This window comes from Falco rusticolus, chromosome 9 (genome assembly GCF_015220075.1).
Source record: "Falco rusticolus isolate bFalRus1 chromosome 9, bFalRus1.pri, whole genome shotgun sequence".
In the NCBI taxonomy this organism is placed as follows: Eukaryota; Metazoa; Chordata; class Aves; order Falconiformes; family Falconidae; genus Falco; species Falco rusticolus.
In genome coordinates, this window is record NC_051195.1 from 27,717,098 (window position 1) to 27,735,060 (window position 17,963).

The window sequence follows — 17,963 nt, forward strand, 5'->3', positions numbered from 1 at the left end:
TTTCTGTCTCTCTCTTTTGGCTTCTTCAGCACCCTTGTGGCTTTTATGCTCCCTTGTACCATGCAGTTTTTCATTGTGGTGGGCTCGAGTGTGGCTGCTGCCGCACAGCCTGGGTGCACAGTGGGGGGGTCCTGCTGTGCCTGGCAGCTACTGTGCGGTAGTGGGGCAGGTCTGAGGCGAAAAAAAGCTGTGGGAAGGTGGAGCAGGCTGTGTGTAGTGGGTGATTCAGAGTGTTTTGGCATCCAGGTTTCAAAAAAGATGGGGGGCGGGGGAGATGTAAACAGAAGTTAATAGAAACTCTATAACTTGGCCAAATTTCAGTGAAATTTTCATGGGCTCAGTAAAATGCTGACAATTCTTTGCCATATTACAAAACCCCGTTTAACGAAACAACACTAAAGCTTCTTAAAGAGCAAGTTGCTTTATATTTTTCTTATTGTAACCTGAAAAGACAATGTGATTTTCCCCAGCTTCATTCTTGGAAGCAGCTCAGCTCAGTAAGTTGCCATTTTTAAGAAAAAAGAATCACCTTGGGCAGGCACACAAGTGTGGAGAATTTCAGCTGACAGATTTTTGGCAAATTTGCATACAACTAGAAACTAGATTTGCTAATAAACTGTGTTGAGGAGCATTGGTGTAAGTCATTCTAAATGTAATTAAAATGGCAAAGATGGGCAAGACTAGGGAGGGGGAGAACTGAAAAAGGAGGGAGGAATAAAGTGCAGGAAGAAAAGGAGAAAGGTGAAGCTATGAAGGTAAATACTGAGTGCAGAACAAGTTAAATAGGAGAGATAAAGATCATGGAGACCATACAATAGTTGGATAAAGGTAGATGATAGGTATCATTTTACTGTAGACAGGTGTCTGCTTAAGTGTTTTGGAATGAGCAGTGCATAGAGTTGTTGCTCAGTTTCAGAGAAGTTGCATAGTGTTGACCAAATAATAAAATGTCAAGAGTAAAAGCGTTATAGGTTTATTAACATTATTTAACCCATTTTTATGAACTCTTCCAAGGCTATTGAATTCAGTGCAGGTAATTCTTACTGACAGGTGGGGTTTGTATCACATACTTATTGTAGAGGACCTTTACTGCAAAAACATCATCAAATCTCAACAAGTGAACTGCAGAATGCTTTCATCTAGACCACTTCCAAAGCAGTGTATTGGCATCTTGAACCATCTGCTTGGTTTTGGTCTTGGATTTAAGTACCAAATCGAAATCCACTAGAATGCAAAGAGGTTCCACTGAATTTTTCTAATTCACTATATATTTGAATATATATTTGAAGATATTTGACTATATCTTAAATGGCTTTATTCAGCTATTTTTGATACATCTCTAACAGGTGTATGTTTAGTCTGTTCAACAATTCAGGTTTTGGCTAAACCTTACAAGGAGGCACCAACAAATCAGTATGTAAGAAATGAAGACATGCCTGTCAAATAGAAACATAAACCACAATAAGATAGACTAAGAAAGAGCTTACTAAACAGTTTGTTAAAGACCTAAGACTAGCATTGTTTCAAATTCACCAGGAACAGGAAGTCTGCTTTATACAGAAAAATTTGCAGGTCATACTAAATTACTCAGAATACAAGAAATGAAAACCAACTGAAAAGAAGCACCTCGGTGATACTGAGTGATAAAGTGACAAGTGAGGTTCATTGTAAAGAAATGTAAAGTAGTTCTCAAAGGGGAAAAAAAAAAAAAAAAAAAAAAGCCTTTTTGTGCCCAAGAATGGACTTCCAAATGACACTTACTGTTCAAGAACTTCACTGTGAGATTATATATTCACAGATATGTGTATTCAGTGTGAGCTATGAAAATAGTAGCAGTCAAAAAAAAGCAAATTTAACAGTAGAAATTTTTAGAAAGAAATAGAACAAAGTAGAGAACATCATAGTTACAAGCAGTGTCAACGGTGCATCTACACCTTGAAAAGCTAAAGAGAAGAATGAGTAGGATGAGTAAAGGATGATTAAATCTTTTAAACAAGGAACAAGTAGAACTACAGGTTTTCATTCTGGGAAGAAGAAAATTGGAGAAGGCTATGACAACTTTATGCACTCATGAGTGGTGAGTCAATAGATTATGAGTGATTGTTCAGCAACTTCTACTACAAGGACATTGGGCATTAGATGTAGCTAGTAGGCGGTATGTTTAAGTTGAACCAAAGGAGGTATTTTTTTCATGTTTCATATAGTTATGCCATGGAACTCCTTGCCACATGCTGAGTTTACATTGATTCAAAAAGTAGGAAGACTGGTTACCAATACTATCTGTTAAGGACTACAAAGATGACAATTCTGTCTGAGAGCCACTGAAACTCACTCACTGGAGGCTGGGAAGGTCTGCTTGGATGTTTCCCTGGACTTTGTACACTCCCATATATGTCCGTGTTGGGCCACTGCTAGAGAGGGGGCACAGGACAAGTGAAATGTTTGGTCTGACCAAGTATATCCTTTCTTAGATTAATCTTAAGAAATGTTTCAGTTAAAACTGCTGCCAAGATGCAAGTATGCTTCAATTTGCATGTAGTTTCAGAGACGGAGCACTGGCTTTGTTTCTTTTGTGTGTTTGTTTTAATTTGACTTAATCTGAAATTAACATCTCCATTGAGATGAATGGGATAGCATTTCTAGATCTTTTGTGTTATTGTTACATGAAAGTATGTTCCCTTCATGGCTAATTATATTTTAACTTACTGCATATATTCGTATATTTTTTTCTGTATTTAATCACATGTCAACTGTTGCCTTATATTTCATTCCTATACTTTCTTTTTAAGACATCTTGAATGAGAGTTGCACTGTGTCGTTCAGTCTTTATTGGCAGAAACCTACATCGGAGTACACGGTTTCTGAGCATAGGAAAAACAATATGCAGTATCTTTTATTAATGACCTGGATGATGGAGGAGACATAGGTGACGCTAATTGAGGAAGGGTGAAAAGTCACTGGAGGACAGGACTGTGTGTCAAAATGTTGTTGCTATACTCAAGATATGGTTTGAATAAAATAGGCTGCCGTTTAGTAGGGGCAGATTACGAGTGAAAATAAACAGAAATGTTTAACTGTACAAATCCCAGGTTTGGAGTTATTGACTAGCTAAGAGTGCTGCACAGAAGAATGTCACATGATTTGATGGATTAGAAACTGCCCAAGAATTAATGCCATCCAAGCAAAAAAGCAGGAAGAATGTAAGGATTAATTACACAAGCCATAGTCTGGAAGACAAGTGATGTGTTTGGTTGTTCTATGTTAGTGAGGTCTTATCTGATGAGAGAGGCCTAGGGGTTCAGTGTCACCATCGATGTGGATATGAAGCAGCAGAGTCTAGAGATCAGTGGGAATGGTCACAAGTCTAGAAAACATGACTCACAAGCCAGAATTAAATGAACTGTGTCTGTTACTGTGTACCTTCTTAGGTTTTTCTTTGCATAGTATAACATCTTCAAATTCATTAAAAGCTGATACAACACAACTGTTTAGGATTCATCAATTGATCATGTTACTTTGTGCCCTGGCATCTAAAATATGTGGGAGGATCTGAGTTCCTAACTTTCTGTTAGCTTGCTTTATTGTTTGTATTTGCAGCCTCTTCTCTGGGACACGACTCTAGTCTGTCATGCTGCTGTCCTTTTTCTTGTCTTCTAGAAGTCATCCAATTTTGCTTATACTTTCAATATCAATGTTAGACAGTATGCTCTAATTGTATAGTTCCTGGTCTTCAGTAAAGTTAGTGGAACATTAGAAGCTGTGCATTGAGCTATGACAGTGGAAACTATGGTCATTTAGTCAGAATTTGAGAATTTTCTCTGCCCCTCTTTCCACAGAACTCAAAACCCAAACTCATCCAAACCTATTAAAATTATTTAGTCTTTATTATATAAAATTTCTTCAGAAAATATATTAAAATACGTTATTATGTATTTTATATGATCTACCTCTTAGTTATTATAATCCCAGAAGTGAAGATTTCTCAAATTGAAATCTGTTTCCCCTTGAGCTCTTGTAAAATCTATTTTATGGTAGATTGCTTAAGACACTGTATACTATATTTTTCAAATACAGCTTAAAATGTCTTTGTTGGCTGTTCTTGCCTTCTTTTTTTATTTGTGTTACATAGGTCTTCAGTAATATTTAGTGGCAATGACACTCCTAGATTAATTGTGCATTTTTCAGAGCATATAACTTTGTCGGGTTTAATTTTGTTGTCTTTTTGTTTCACTGAACCATGTTTTTCATGAACTTGAAAGGGATGAGTAAGGGTTATCCTAGTTCATTTATCTAATGTAGCAGTCGAAGCACAAACTCCTGAGAAAGTCAAAAGATGTGTGTATTTTTCTGTCTCCTTATAATAACAAATTATTTATGCTTGCAACTGTCTGTTGACAGCCGCCTCTGAACTCCCTCTCTTTTGAGAGAGATTGACCAGAATGAAATTCACTGTTCCTAGTCACTCTGAACCATTATTTTACCAAAATACATTAAAATTGTACTGACATTTTCTCTCACTGCTTTTGCATACTAATAGTGTGCTTGCCATTGTCCACTACTGTATATCAAGCTGAAGTTTTCATTGAGATTTTAGAGTGTTTCACAAAGAATCCTAAGGGTAGGGCTTTCCAGGAAGACTGAGGGATCTAGGTGTCCATCTCTAATTTGAAATTCAAATTTCAAATGAACGAGTAACTGAAGCTCCCTTAGGCTCCTTTGAAACTGTCAGCCTGTATCTTTTTGTGAAGAGATGCATGGTGCAAGGTTCTGAATTAACTGGATGCTAAAGGTTGCCTGTGCATTCCTACATTTTGGTTTCTGAGCTATTTTTTTAATCCACATTAAATCTTTGCTTTTTACCTAGAAACTAACAGTGAAGCACTTTGTCAAAAGATCAAGTAAACTATGTCAGCCTGTGCTTTTCCCTGTGCTATTTAGCTTGCATGGTGAATGGAATTTAAAAGCCATGTAAAATTTTGCTCAGCAAAAAGGGGTATGTGGTGGATTATGAGGGGTATAATCTAAATAAATTGATTTAATTTTAGCATATCATGGTTCCCTTCCTTTAGCATATAAGATTCCCTTCATGTTTTTTCAATGTAATTTCTCCCATTTTATTTCAATGACTGTGACTTTTTTTTTTTTGTTACTATTGTTGGTAGCTTTAAAATTGTTATCTTTCAACATGGGGGCTGATACTGCTTGATAGTTTGTCAACCCTGTAATTGAAAATCCCTCCAACATGCTATATTTCCAAATCTGCATGGTGATTTAACTTTTCCTTTTATCATTCAGCTGTAGCAATGTAACTCACCATTACAATTTTAAGGAATCCATTTTATGGTTGCCTCCACGTTTCCGTCACCTGGACATTCAAGGTATTTAAATTTGCCTTTATAGTATCACTGCAAGGTGAAAAACACAATTCTGAGGAGCATAAGGTGAAGAAGAAAGTGGAATATTTCAAACTTCCATAATTTTCATAACTTTGCTACTAAGTAAATTATTCCATGGCTGACTTCTGTGGGGCTAAAATTAGACTAGTGTAAATGCTTCTGAAAAGTTTCACACTCGAGGCTTGTCTTCAAGGGGCAATCACCGTGAGAAAGCTCAGGTGTAAATTTTAAAACGTATCAGCCACTGAGCTCTAACTCTCCTTGTGAATAGTCTCAGAGTTTTGTGGAGGTTTCTCTGCTTGGAGAGCATGTAACCAACTGTAAATTCAAACTCCATCTCACTTTGTTATAGCATCTGCTGTCCAAGGTATGTTTGCTCCAGCCCCCATGGGAAAATGTGGAAATTGAACCTGGATTCATTGTCTGCACTCCAATCACAACCACAATGCCATCCTTACCACTTTTGCCTTCCTACAAACATGCACTATAGTAAAGTCTAAATTTTCCTAAGCTTTGTTATGTGGTAACAAATCTAAGGCCTTCTGTGCTTGAACAGCTGTTCATGTTTCCAGTGTATACACATTTATCTGTTTGCAATAAACTTTTATAACCCACATTTATCATGCATTCCTCATGAACCCAAGTAATTTAAATTCTTGAATCTGAGTACATTATTTTATATTACTGTTCTTTATTTCTCTGTATGCTATATGTGTGTGTGTTTATTTGCACAAATATAGAACCTAACTCTGGCCATTAATATGATTAATAACATGGTTTTGCCTATGGATGCTTGATATTTTGCTTTTTGTAACTTCCATTGCTTTCTCTACTCCTTTCCTCTTTCACTACCAGTTTTGTGGTGGTTTTGGTAGAAGTTGGTTACATGTTATAGTTTAAAATCCTTCACATTAATTTTCTCTTGCATACTTTAGAACACAGTAGATCCACAATGCTTTATGAAATAGATCAAACTTCATGATTTATTTCTCCTGGTACTTCTAAATTTGACTGAAATTTTGTTTCTGAAACAATTCTCAGACTGTGAATGACAATGATATCCATCATTTTATTAAAAAATGTCAGGGGAAATAGCTTCATTTTATGAATTTTTTTGATGTGCTACTATCTCATTTCCTATATAATTTTGGTGAGCTCCATAGTTTAGGAATTGACTCTTTACATTCAGTAATTGAACCTCTTTATTTCTCACACACTGGCACTTCAGTAACATCTTTGATTGTAACATCTTGATTTTGATCTCAAAAGTTTGCTCTGAACTGTTTATTATCTATAAACTCAAAGTGACTTTGTTCTTTTGACTATAATTCCCTTTAAGGCATCAGTAGGTGTGACAGCTTTCTAGGTACATCCATGTCAGACTTTCCTCCCTGGACAGAAAGGTTTTGGAAGAAACTTAACCCACTCTTAATATTACTGTTCTTTTTGCTTGAAATGTATTTAATTAAATAGGTGCCATAAAAAATGAGTGGGACATGAGTGTGAAAGTATTTTAGCTAAGAAACATCAAACTACAAATCTAAGATCAAAATTCAGCATTAAAAATGTAAAATAATAAATAAAATTTATAGTTTCTAGAAGAAATACTGTCATCCCTTGAGAGGAAAAGCTATTACCATTGCTGTAAAACAGAGCTGGCATCAATAACCGGTAGCTTACACTGCTTACTTGCATTACCTTTTTTAGCATGCTATAAACAGAAATAACTATTCCGTACTTTATCGTTGCAAATTAAATTTAAAATCCAGATTTATTTTCCCCTGTGGGCACGTTCAGTCCTCTTACCTTAAATATTCATAATCAGAATGCAGAAAAAGTCCTTTATTGCCACAAAATTAAACATGATGTTGCTTTAAATAGAAGTGTACATTTTTCACAAACCGGACTGGGGGGAAATAGTATTATGACTATGCTTTGCAAACCACTTTATGTAATGACCAAACAGTGCGATACTAAAAGCTGAGAGTAGGAGGATGGATAGGTTGTAATAAGTAATTCTGGGATTTCAGCAGAGATCCTCTTTCCCAAACTAAATTTCATGTTAATCTTTCTGCATTACTGCATGTTTGTGAGGCTTTTTTAAAAAAATGTGAAGTTCTTCTGAAATGGTGTAAGGTTTGGACATACATCATAGGCTGCAGATGTTTGCTGGAGAATTGTTACACCTGTGTTTGAGTATGTTTCTTGTGTCTTGCTGAGTTGGAAAATGATTGTATTGGTGTCTGAGAACAGGCGACTTTTTCAGTGGAGTTCTCAGCTACAAAAGCATCAGATGCTGAAAGAGCTTTAAAGATTATAACCACTATTTACGCAGGGAATTAAGATTCTCTAGTCTTGCATTCAGCACTGTCCAACCCTGTTTTATTAATGGAGTAAAGTACTCTTCACCGAGTAACGGCAGCAGAATGTCTTTCTGATTTTCTGTGCTTTTAGGCAGTCTGATTTGAAAGTGTTGGTTTGGCACTTTGCTTTCTGTTTTTTCTAGGAATCTCACTGGACTTGCAAGTTAACTGGTATTCAAATGCTGACATTTGTTCTTCAAAAGGCTTAAAGTAACTTCTAAGCTACTGATGAAGGATGCCACAGAAAACCTGCTGAAAATAATTCTGTTAACACTCCAGAAAAACTCATACTGCATTGAAAAGGGAAAAAATCATGTACGCAGAAGTAAAATGTACAGTGAGCTAATTTTTTTTTTTTTCATTGCACCATGCATAGAGACTTCTGAGTGTGTTTATGAGGCAAGAGAAACAAGGATCAGGATGCACAAGACTGTATGTGATGGTTTTAAAAATAAAATACACAACACCTACATCCTTACTTTATATAACAGTGCTTTAGTGGTAATGGAGAACAGGTAAAAGAGAGAAGAAATGATGACTGATAATCAACTTTTCTTTTTTAAATTTCCTGAGAAAAAATAATATAGAATGTATGGCTGTAAACTATATAGTAAGGAAAAAAAATTAATTGTGGCTAGACAATGGCAACAATAGATCACAAAACTGATTACCTGCTCCTACAGAAAGTAAAGGCCTTTTGCCAGTCTGGAACTGAAATAACAAAATTTAGTGCTTTGTTTTCTTGTCTTTTTTATTTGGGAGGGAAGGAAATTGAGAGGGAAAGGGAGAATGCAAGATAGTGAAAGTACCTTTTGCCTTTATGTCATGTTAATATTGATCCTTGGGGAAATGTCCCATCGTGGCAATATAAGACCAGTCTGCTGTCTTACTGTATCTTTTTGAGTAGCTGAAATTAGGGGTTTTACAAACAAAGGACATATCCCATACAGCCTACCCACTGGTAAGAGAATGACTTTGAACATTCTAATGCTTTATTGCTCTAATTAATATGCAATTAATTATGAAAACATATCAGAACCCCTCCCTACTGCTGCCTCTTTCTCCTCTGTTACAGGAGTTTCTAGCACCTTGCCAACTACCAGAATACTGATAACACCATTCATACTTAATGACCTTTTAATATATTTCTCCTTATAGGATTTCTAGGTGCAACAGATGTTTTCCAGATTGATACTACAATTTGAAATAAAAAAAGTACTAATTGCAAATTTTAGCATCATAGCCAGCAAACACAATATTTTAAGCTAGGAGGGAATCATACCATGCTCCAACCACATCTGTTGTGGCTCCTCCTAGTCAGGGTTTGTGACTCTTTTGTCACAAGTCTCACAAATTTCAAGTCTTAAAGTCCAGATCCTGAATGTATGTGATGGCTCCTAAATATGATTTTACCTTAAAGACCTAGGTGAAAATTGTCAGAGCTTAAACGTTCCGAAGAATTGCTTAAGGCACTCTCAGCCATCAGGAAGCCTTTCTGAGAAGTTGTAACTGATTTGAAGTGAAGCAGTATTAAATGAATAGTGCAGAAGGCTTATCTGGGTGCAAAGTAGCACTGAGCTATGGGGGAGAAGCGATGCTGTATGGCAAGGAACACATTCTGCTTGAATTAACCATGCTATTTGATGCAGTGCTACTGCAGGTATTTTTCCCCTGGGTTTTCAGATGTAAAGCACAACCACAGAAGGTGGGTTTTGTGGGGTGACCTTAAACTTGTAGATTCAGAGATTGGTTTTGCACAGGGAAGTTGTCACAATAACTGGCTGGAGAGGGAGTTGCTTTGTTTTCTGCTGAAGTTTAAGAGGTTTTGACATGTGTATGTATATCTTTGGTTGGACTACTGACACGTCTACAGGTTCAAGCTGTACATCAAGGTTTGAAAGATTGGAACTGTGGAGAAACTTACTCTTAAGTTCTGTCATTCCTAACTAAGAAGTGCAAGGACCCTTACTAAATCTCCAAAATCCTGGAGATATGCATAAGAAGTGTTTGGTATTAGCTATCTGCTCTCAGATTTTTCAATAATGAGTATTCTTTTACTGTAGTTTAACATACCACTTTGGCGGTGGGAACAGATCTGATAAAGAACAAAGAATCTGATTTCTGCTTTTCTATGATATCCAGAAAATAAACTGTCTTCTATTTACTCCATGTTTTCAGACTGTCATCTTTGACTCTCAGTTTTAGCCTAAGGAACAGTGTGAAAGAGGCGTGAGTTTGGCACACCTATTTTCTGTGTCATACTCTGGTTATTAGGTATTTTCAAATGTTTCCTCAGTTTTCATCCCTGTGTCTCTGCAGCTGCCTGCTGGGTTGAACATGCATGTAACTCAATAATGGATATGTATTGAAGGTATTGAGTTTTAATTCAACAAGAGTATTGTCTATTTGTTTCTTTTCTAACGTGTTTACCTGTTCTGTATCGTGATACTATATTTACCTTTGCAGCAAGGATTTGTTTACCAGTGTAAGACAGAATTTTGCCTTTTCACTACTTTCTGTGTTAATCAGCTTTAAGGATTGATAGGCGGTTGCTCTGTGTGGTCTCTGACTTCAAGTTCTGCATGTTTATTTACTTTGAGGAAAGGTAGACTATGAGGAGGTTTTTTTAATGTAATTTTGGATTCTTTGATGCCAAAGTCTCTCAGCATACCTAAACTCAGTGTAGACTAGGCAGGTTTCTTAGTTTACAAATCCTGTTATTGCATCAAACAAGCATACTCAGGTCTTTTGTCTCTGATCGTTATCTTGATCTTTTCTCTTATCATGGCCTATGCTAGTACCCAAAGTTTCAAAATTAGATTTTCAGCTTTAAATCAGTTGTCTAGATGATTTATGTTTCCAATATCTCTATATTCCCTCACATCCTGTTTTATAGTCACTCTTTAAAAAAAAAAAAAAAAAATTGCTCCTGAGCTCTTTTCTATTTTTCTTCGCAGTACTTTTCACAATCTTGGCTTAACTAGAAACTACCAAAAATATCAAATACTTAAGAAGTAGCTGTAGTCAGAAAAATAAATATGCTCTTTGGCTGCATGCAGTAATGAAGTACTTCCTAAACTTTGTTCAGTCATCCTTTATAAGGCCAGATCATTTGAACTCTGATGGGCCTTTCAACTGCTTTGTTTTACTGTGGATGAATTCTCAGCTCACTTTTTACAGCGATGCTTTTCAGTATATTCCTGAGCCAAGAAGCTGGCTCCTTCTCTTAGTGTCTCAATTTGACATTAGAAGGTCTCCAATCTGCTGACTGTTGGATAGTAGGACTTACTACCGAGGGAAGGATCAATTTATTTCATACTTTGTACAGTGGGTATATACAGCAATTATATAAGACCCAATACAGCAGTATTTATCAGTCAACATCATGTAACTACTTCCCAGAGACTAATGCCAAAGCCTTGGAAAAGTTCTCCAAAAAGATATTATAAGCAGAGAGTAAGGTACTGACCTTGGCTCTGCAGACTTGGCTGAAGTCCTTAACTGTGTGAGAGCATTCAAGGTGGGGGACAGAGGAGCCTCTTTGCCTGTAAGACTAATGCGTCGTGGCTTCTCTTCCAGGCCAGCTCATCACGTGTCACTCCTGGCTGTCTTAGGTCGCTCCCCATGCAGCTGCCAATGTCTGGTGAGCTCTGCCTGGACTGCTCTCACCCTGCAATAGGACAGTGCTGAGAGCATAAGGTTTAATATTGGCAAGTTCTGCCCAGAACTCTTCTGTGAGACAAAGTCTTCCCTTTTTTGGAGTCCTTGAAGCTGTAATGCTTTCGAGTACCCACCAGTTCAATCAGGGGTTTTTTGAATGTCAGGAAGCTCTGCTTCTTATAAGACAGCGTAACGGTTCTAGGGTCACCTGTCTGACGTGGATCTTCTGTGGGAGTTTGCTGTTTTGTACAACAGAGCACTAACTTGTCGTCATCCCTACTGAACGCTTCTGTTGCCATCTCTCACACTCTGAGGAATCTTTCCCTTTGAAAGACAGGTCTCATAAACCCTCTGCAGCAAAATCTAATTTTAATTCTTAAACATCAGTGAGTATTAAGGTGTTATTTATGACAATGAGTGTGGGCAAATGAATAATATTAAATTAATTATACCAGAGGGAGAGAGGTTGAAGTTTTACCTTAGTAAGCTCTGTAGAAATAAAACAAGAGCCAGTTATCAGCCACACATCATTACACCTTGCATCTTTGTAATTACACAGTTACTGCTTATTTGGCTGAAGACCTGGCGTGGCATCTTTGTTACTTCAGTTACTTTAGTCCTGATGCATAATTAACAATTAGAGGTGTAAGTTTAATTCAACTAAATAATAATGTGATTCCATTTGAAATATGCCGGTGTGATATACAGAGTGATTAGACATACAAAACTGGCCTTGTCATCTTTATTAATCTGACCACTATCTATGCTTTACATTTTAATAAGAACAGAAAAAGATTTTATGTCTTTTTAGAGGTATGCTTAGAATGTACCTGCCGTTATGGACTAAACATATTAAGGGTCTTTATGAAATTGTAATTCAGTAAGTTTTATGTGGATGGTTTGAATGTGGTATTTTTCAAAGATAACGTAAAACATAACTGTGCAGGCTACAGCTGTAGAAGGCTTATTTAGCTCAGAAATGTATTAGTGTAGTTATAATGTATATATTACTGTATATAAGGTACTGCTATATATTTGCAGTCATATTATCATCAGGGAATTTTCTATCTTGAGTTATCAGAAAAGGGAATTAGAAAATGTAATGCTAGCCTTAGGGGAGCAAAGTTTTTTCAAAACTCATATCTACTAATATCACCTGTCAATGATTTAATGTGTTTATAGTTTATGCTAACCTTTCTTAGCTTTCGTTTTTATCTGTTATAGTCTGTGTACCTGGTAGAAGGGAAGCCTGCAGCCAATTGCCATTACTTTGTAGCTCCTATCTTTACTCACCAAATTGCTACTTTCTTTTTTATTCCTTTTTTTATTTCTGTAATGTAGTAACTGTTGGCTGTTATAAAGCTGCAATGTCATTAGCAAAGGTTCATTCAAATAAAGTCACTGCTGATATTAGGACTTTAAAATGTTAATGTCTTTGTATTTCTTTGGGATAACATATGTTTTTATATTGATGCTTCAAGAGACACATCTAGATTCTTTCATTTCCAGAAGAGTGGTTGTGACAGCAAGACAGAATATTGGAACAGTCTGTGGGATCATGCCTTTTAGGTAGTGCCTCATTTAAAAATTCTTAGTACATCTCCCTATTAAAAATATGTCCATAGTTTTAGGAAAATGAAAGCAAACAAAATTCTTAAGTGCATACAAGAATGTTAATGTTCTTCACGAGCAATACAAACTGCTGCGATGTTTGTTTGACTCTGGGATCTGCGGTCCTTTTCATATTTTCTTAGTCCTCTGCTCCTTGTATAACCAGACACCACTGGAGCTCAGACTGAAGCTCTGTTACAAAATGCCATGTCATATTTTACTCACACTCAACCTTTCTTGCTTTCTCCAGTTTGCATCTGACATTTTTCACAATCACTGGTGGAAAGTATTCTTCATGTCCGATCTGTGCATATTCATTCATGAAGACTGCCTAACCTCTCCTAACAGACTTTGATAAAGCCCGGTAATGACATCACGGGAGTGTTATTTAGTTATTACACTTAATCTGGTAACAGAATGTAGAGTAAATGTCTAGCAGAATAGTTTCATGCCCTATCTGAAGATAAAAGGTTATCATGTGCTGGGATAACTGTCTTTTCACACAGTCTTTAGTTTCATGGAATAGTTAATTTGGGATTCTTCTGAATCTGACCTCACTGGAACTTTTAGGACACAGCTCTAAACATATTCAATCGCACCTATTTCTAATTGATCTCATTCTAACGTAAACCTGAAGTAATTGCACTGCTTCTAACAAAATTAAGGTCTACTCACAATTGTTTCTATGTAGGAAACTTTTCAAAATTTTAAGTATTTTTCACACTCATAAATGTGTTCTCATTGTCTCCTTAACTCAGTCTAGGTGTTTCTGACCTGTACAGATAGAAGCAGCTGAATTTTGTTTCTTTTTACTTCATACTAAAGAGGATACATTTTTGTTCAAATGTTGGACATGTGCCAGGTATTTTTCAATGTCCATTATTTCACAAACTATTCTACAAAGCAGAATTAAGGTATTATGAAGAGGACTTTTGATGTTGTATTACTTCTAACATTTAATGCTTAGAATTAATAGAACTAGTCATTACTTTATTGGATTTGAACAAATTGATATTGGATTGTATTAAGCAACATGTCCCATATGCACTGGATTATTCATGTGCCTGTTTTTCAAAAAGGTATAAGTCATACTGAGAGCAGATTTGCATTTATTATGCTATGTAACTAGCTCTACTTTTACCAAAGGAAAAAAAAACAACCTAATTTCAGATACTTGAAAACTTTTAGAATTGTGGTGGCGGCGGTGTTATTTAGAATTATTTTTTACGTAAAGGCAGTCTGTATATGGATACTTTGCACTGGCATAACTGTCATCAAAGTGTGATTTTCTTTTAAAAAATTCCTGAAAAAGTTCACCTTACATGAGCTTTGGTTATGAATACAGTTAGGCTGCTATTTCTATTTATATGGTTCTTTTATATTGTCAGCGTTAGAGATGTACTTGATTATAAAGATAAAATTGAGCTGGTACAGATTTGAGTGCCAGTAAGCCTTAAAATCTTTGAATTATACTCTTCTCAATGGTTGATCTCAGTGTTGGGATGAATTGATATATAATAGGAATAAACAGGAAAAGCAGTACACTTTTTTAAATCCAAACACATTTTTAAAAATAAAGACAAATTTGTGTTTTGTTGTACTTGGTCTGACCACTTCCCATTGTTGTAGTTTTCAGTAGTGGACAGAAGTATTTCTGCATAAATACCTTGAAACAACAAAATCCTGAGTTCATACCTTGTTTCAATTTGCAGGGGTGAGCAAGTAGGAAGAATCTTCCTGTTCCACAAAATACTCTAATCTTATGCTGAAGCATTGAGGAGTCTTTGCTTTTTAGTTTAGCATGTAACCCAAGCATTTTTTTTTACCGTAAGAGATGTGAGTGGCTGCCATGAAATGGCACAAAGTTGGAATGGGAATTGGAAGCCCTGAGGCTTTTATTCTTGGTTGGACTATAAACCTGTTATATGACCTTGAGCAGATCACATTAACCCTGACTTTCCAAAGCATTTGCACTGCTGAACTGGATCTATAGGTTGGTCAGTTGCAATTTCCTGTAAGGTGAGAATGGTACCTTAATAGGGTGTACATAGATCATTAACACAAAGTGCTGTGAAATTCTCCAATGAAAAGCATTACAGGCAGCGGAAAGTATTATTAGAAATTAATAATATTATAAATTAGTAATGATAATCCAGTTAGGTTTACCCTATGATGTACTTTACCCCAAAGCAAGATAAATCATAAGCTGCTTAGAAGGTGGGTTTTTTTACAGTACAATGCAGCAGTTAAGGGTCTTTAGAACATTTCTGCAATATTAAAATGATTTTTCAGCCAGCATCTGAGCTTCTTCAATCTAGTCTAAGGTTTTAAAAAAGTAAAACGAACAAAAGCCCAAGGTAGTATCTACCTAATTAGTCCTCTCTGCAGCATGAATTTCTTTCTGAACTTCATTTCTGCTTAATAAGTATCATACCTGTTGAGGTTCCTTATGTTACTAAGCAACACCAACACTACCAAATAATGGGGGGGGAAAAACCATAATAAGGCACTATAATTCTGATCATGTATCATGGGGTTAATTTCTTAGGAATACTCTGAGATTCAAGGAGTGTGCAGTACAGCAATGTAAAATATATTGTTTTCATTACAGAAAGCAGTTCATATCTTCTAAAACTGTGCATTTAATTGCATAAAGGCAGAAATGCAACACAAAAATTATTCAAATAACATTCCAATTATATTTGATAAATCATCTTTAAAACCTTTACATTTATATAGCAATTATAACCTAACCACAGGATTTAACATCTTAGAGCTTCATCAAAATCAATCAAATATCTTAGGCTGAAGCTGGAATGTTGTTCTGATGGAATTGCTCCCAAAGGCAATTCTGATCTATTTAGGCACCAGTTTTACAGCACATTCTGATTATTTCTGGTAGTGTTTCCCGGGTAAGGTTTTCTTCTAGCAATGAATCTAAGAAATTTCCACTATATAAAACAACTACGCAATTGTAAACTGGTTAAACTAGTATAATTGTTTTCAAAGATGCTACTAATACATTGGTCCATATAAAATGCAGAATCTCTTCTGTTACTTGGCTTTCTACATGTTTTATAGAGAACTGCTGATTTCAGATGGTAAATTAATTTAGACACTCACATCACATCTGAACCTGATAATATTTTGGAAGACCAATTTTCTTTAGTTCCAAGTATGGATTTCTCATTCAGGTTACAGGCTTCTTTGACAGTATTTGCACCTGATTCTTAGGTACATGAAACCAGATAACTATCATTTAATTAGGGATAAAATAATATTAGTGTTGAGGTTTTTAAAATACATTTTTTTAAATAATTTGAACATTTTTTTATCTGTCATTAGGTCTAGGAAGAGCATACCTCTGTCTATACCACTGCAGAGCCCCCAGTCTCAAACACTTTTGTATCTTATTTTACACTAGTTTTAGTTGATTTCAGAGAATTTCCTTCTTTCTTCTCTCCCTTTCTATTTTTTGTTTAAGCTGTTAACCTAGTTAGTCTCAAGAATACTTCTTCTCAAAAACTCCCAAAATACTTTTCTTTCTGGTTAAATAAATATGCCAAATCTGCCAAAAATAACTGTCAAGAATCAGTTCATAAAACTGTTTCAGGATGGGATACTTCCAGAATTTAAATTAAATAATGAACTATATGTCTCCACCTTGGTATTTGCAAGGCATCCTTTGATTGGCAGATATTCAGGCTGGTCTTGCCTTAGTTTCAAAGTTTGTGTAATCTAATGTATGCAGGTGTATACACGTTATAATGTATAATGTACTGTGTGTATAGGCACAAAAAAAGATAAATTAAAAACAATTTTAAAGTGTTTACAAAAACAATTCCCCAATCTTCCTGAAAGAATTTTAATTTAAAAATGAAGACAAATAGAATCTAAATTAAAACCCAGTGGATTTCAGAATAGGTTAAAAGAATGATTAACTGCTCCTTGCTCCCTTGCCCCCCGGCTCCCAAATCATTGGCTACTGGCTAGCATTTTCCAAACTTGCCATCCAAAAAAGAAGTCAATCTGAAAAATGTAGCTACAAAGCTACAAATGGTTTTGGTGTAAACATATTTGTTCTTCCGTCCTGTAATTGCCACAGAAACACTTATATTCCCTGGTTTTGAGAATTTTCAATAGAATTTCACACAGAAGTTCTTAGTAAAAAAAACTTGTGACCTTTCAAATTAAACTTCCTCTCAGGTTTGTAAAGGAGAGCAGTATTTTCTCCAGTCTCTGATTACAAAGCCAATTTGTACTTGGACTTTTCCAATATTTAATAAGTGTATGCTCACACATTTTACTGGTTGAAACCCTGCTATTTTTGAAGAGGCAGTTGCCCTTTAGGTCTTGCTTGGACATAACAGGGAATGTTCTCCACAGATTTACTCGCTAAAGGTCATAGTTTATTTTTAAATGGCAATTTTAGGGTTAATATTTGCTATCTATCTGTGAGTTTAGAGCGCATTCAGGTTAACAAGAGTCATTCCCTAGATATCCAAAAAGCTGGAGTAGCTTTTAATAAGATTTAGCAAATACATTTAATGAGTCTGCTGCATTGCCTAGACAGTTGTTATCAAAAATGTTATGTTAAATGTTTAAGTCTGTAAAGTAAGCCTCAAAGTAAACAATTTTTAAATAGAAATACTGAGTGCTTCTCAGAGCCATGACAAATGGGAATTGGCTGTGTTTTCTAAGGTCGTTTCTAAGAGGTGAAGTACTGTGACCAATATATTCAGAAAAAGAAAGACACTGGCAGTGGAACCGAAAAAGAAGCTACAGATGTAGTATTTCTGAGACTACTTTACTTTAAAATATGAGCCGCAATTCAAATAGATTCCAAAACCAGTTTTGTTTTTTTTAAATGACTGCTGCTTCACTATATGCAAAACAGCTTGTTTCCACACTCTGCATTGAAAACAAATCAAGT

The 17,963-nt window shown here is 35.7% G+C and overlaps 1 protein-coding gene across 7 annotated transcripts in view; it reads left to right on the forward strand.

Annotated features, from left to right (window-relative positions):
* LOC119153766 (heparan sulfate glucosamine 3-O-sulfotransferase 1-like) overlaps positions 1 to 17,963 on the forward strand; it is a 61,162-nt gene that overhangs the window by 35,865 nt on the left and 7,334 nt on the right. Inside the window, exons 1-2 of one of the 7 annotated variants that reach the window (XR_005106213.1) lie at positions 8,381 to 12,988; positions 13,281 to 13,394. The exons of 3 other annotated variants lie outside the window; for them this stretch is intronic. The gene's annotated coding sequence lies outside the window, so the exon portion shown is untranslated. Of the gene's footprint in view, positions 1 to 8,380; positions 12,989 to 13,019; positions 13,395 to 13,788; positions 13,893 to 17,963 lie in introns of those variants that run through there. 3 more of the 7 variants (XR_005106214.1, XR_005106216.1, XR_005106212.1) reach the window with 3 other exon arrangements.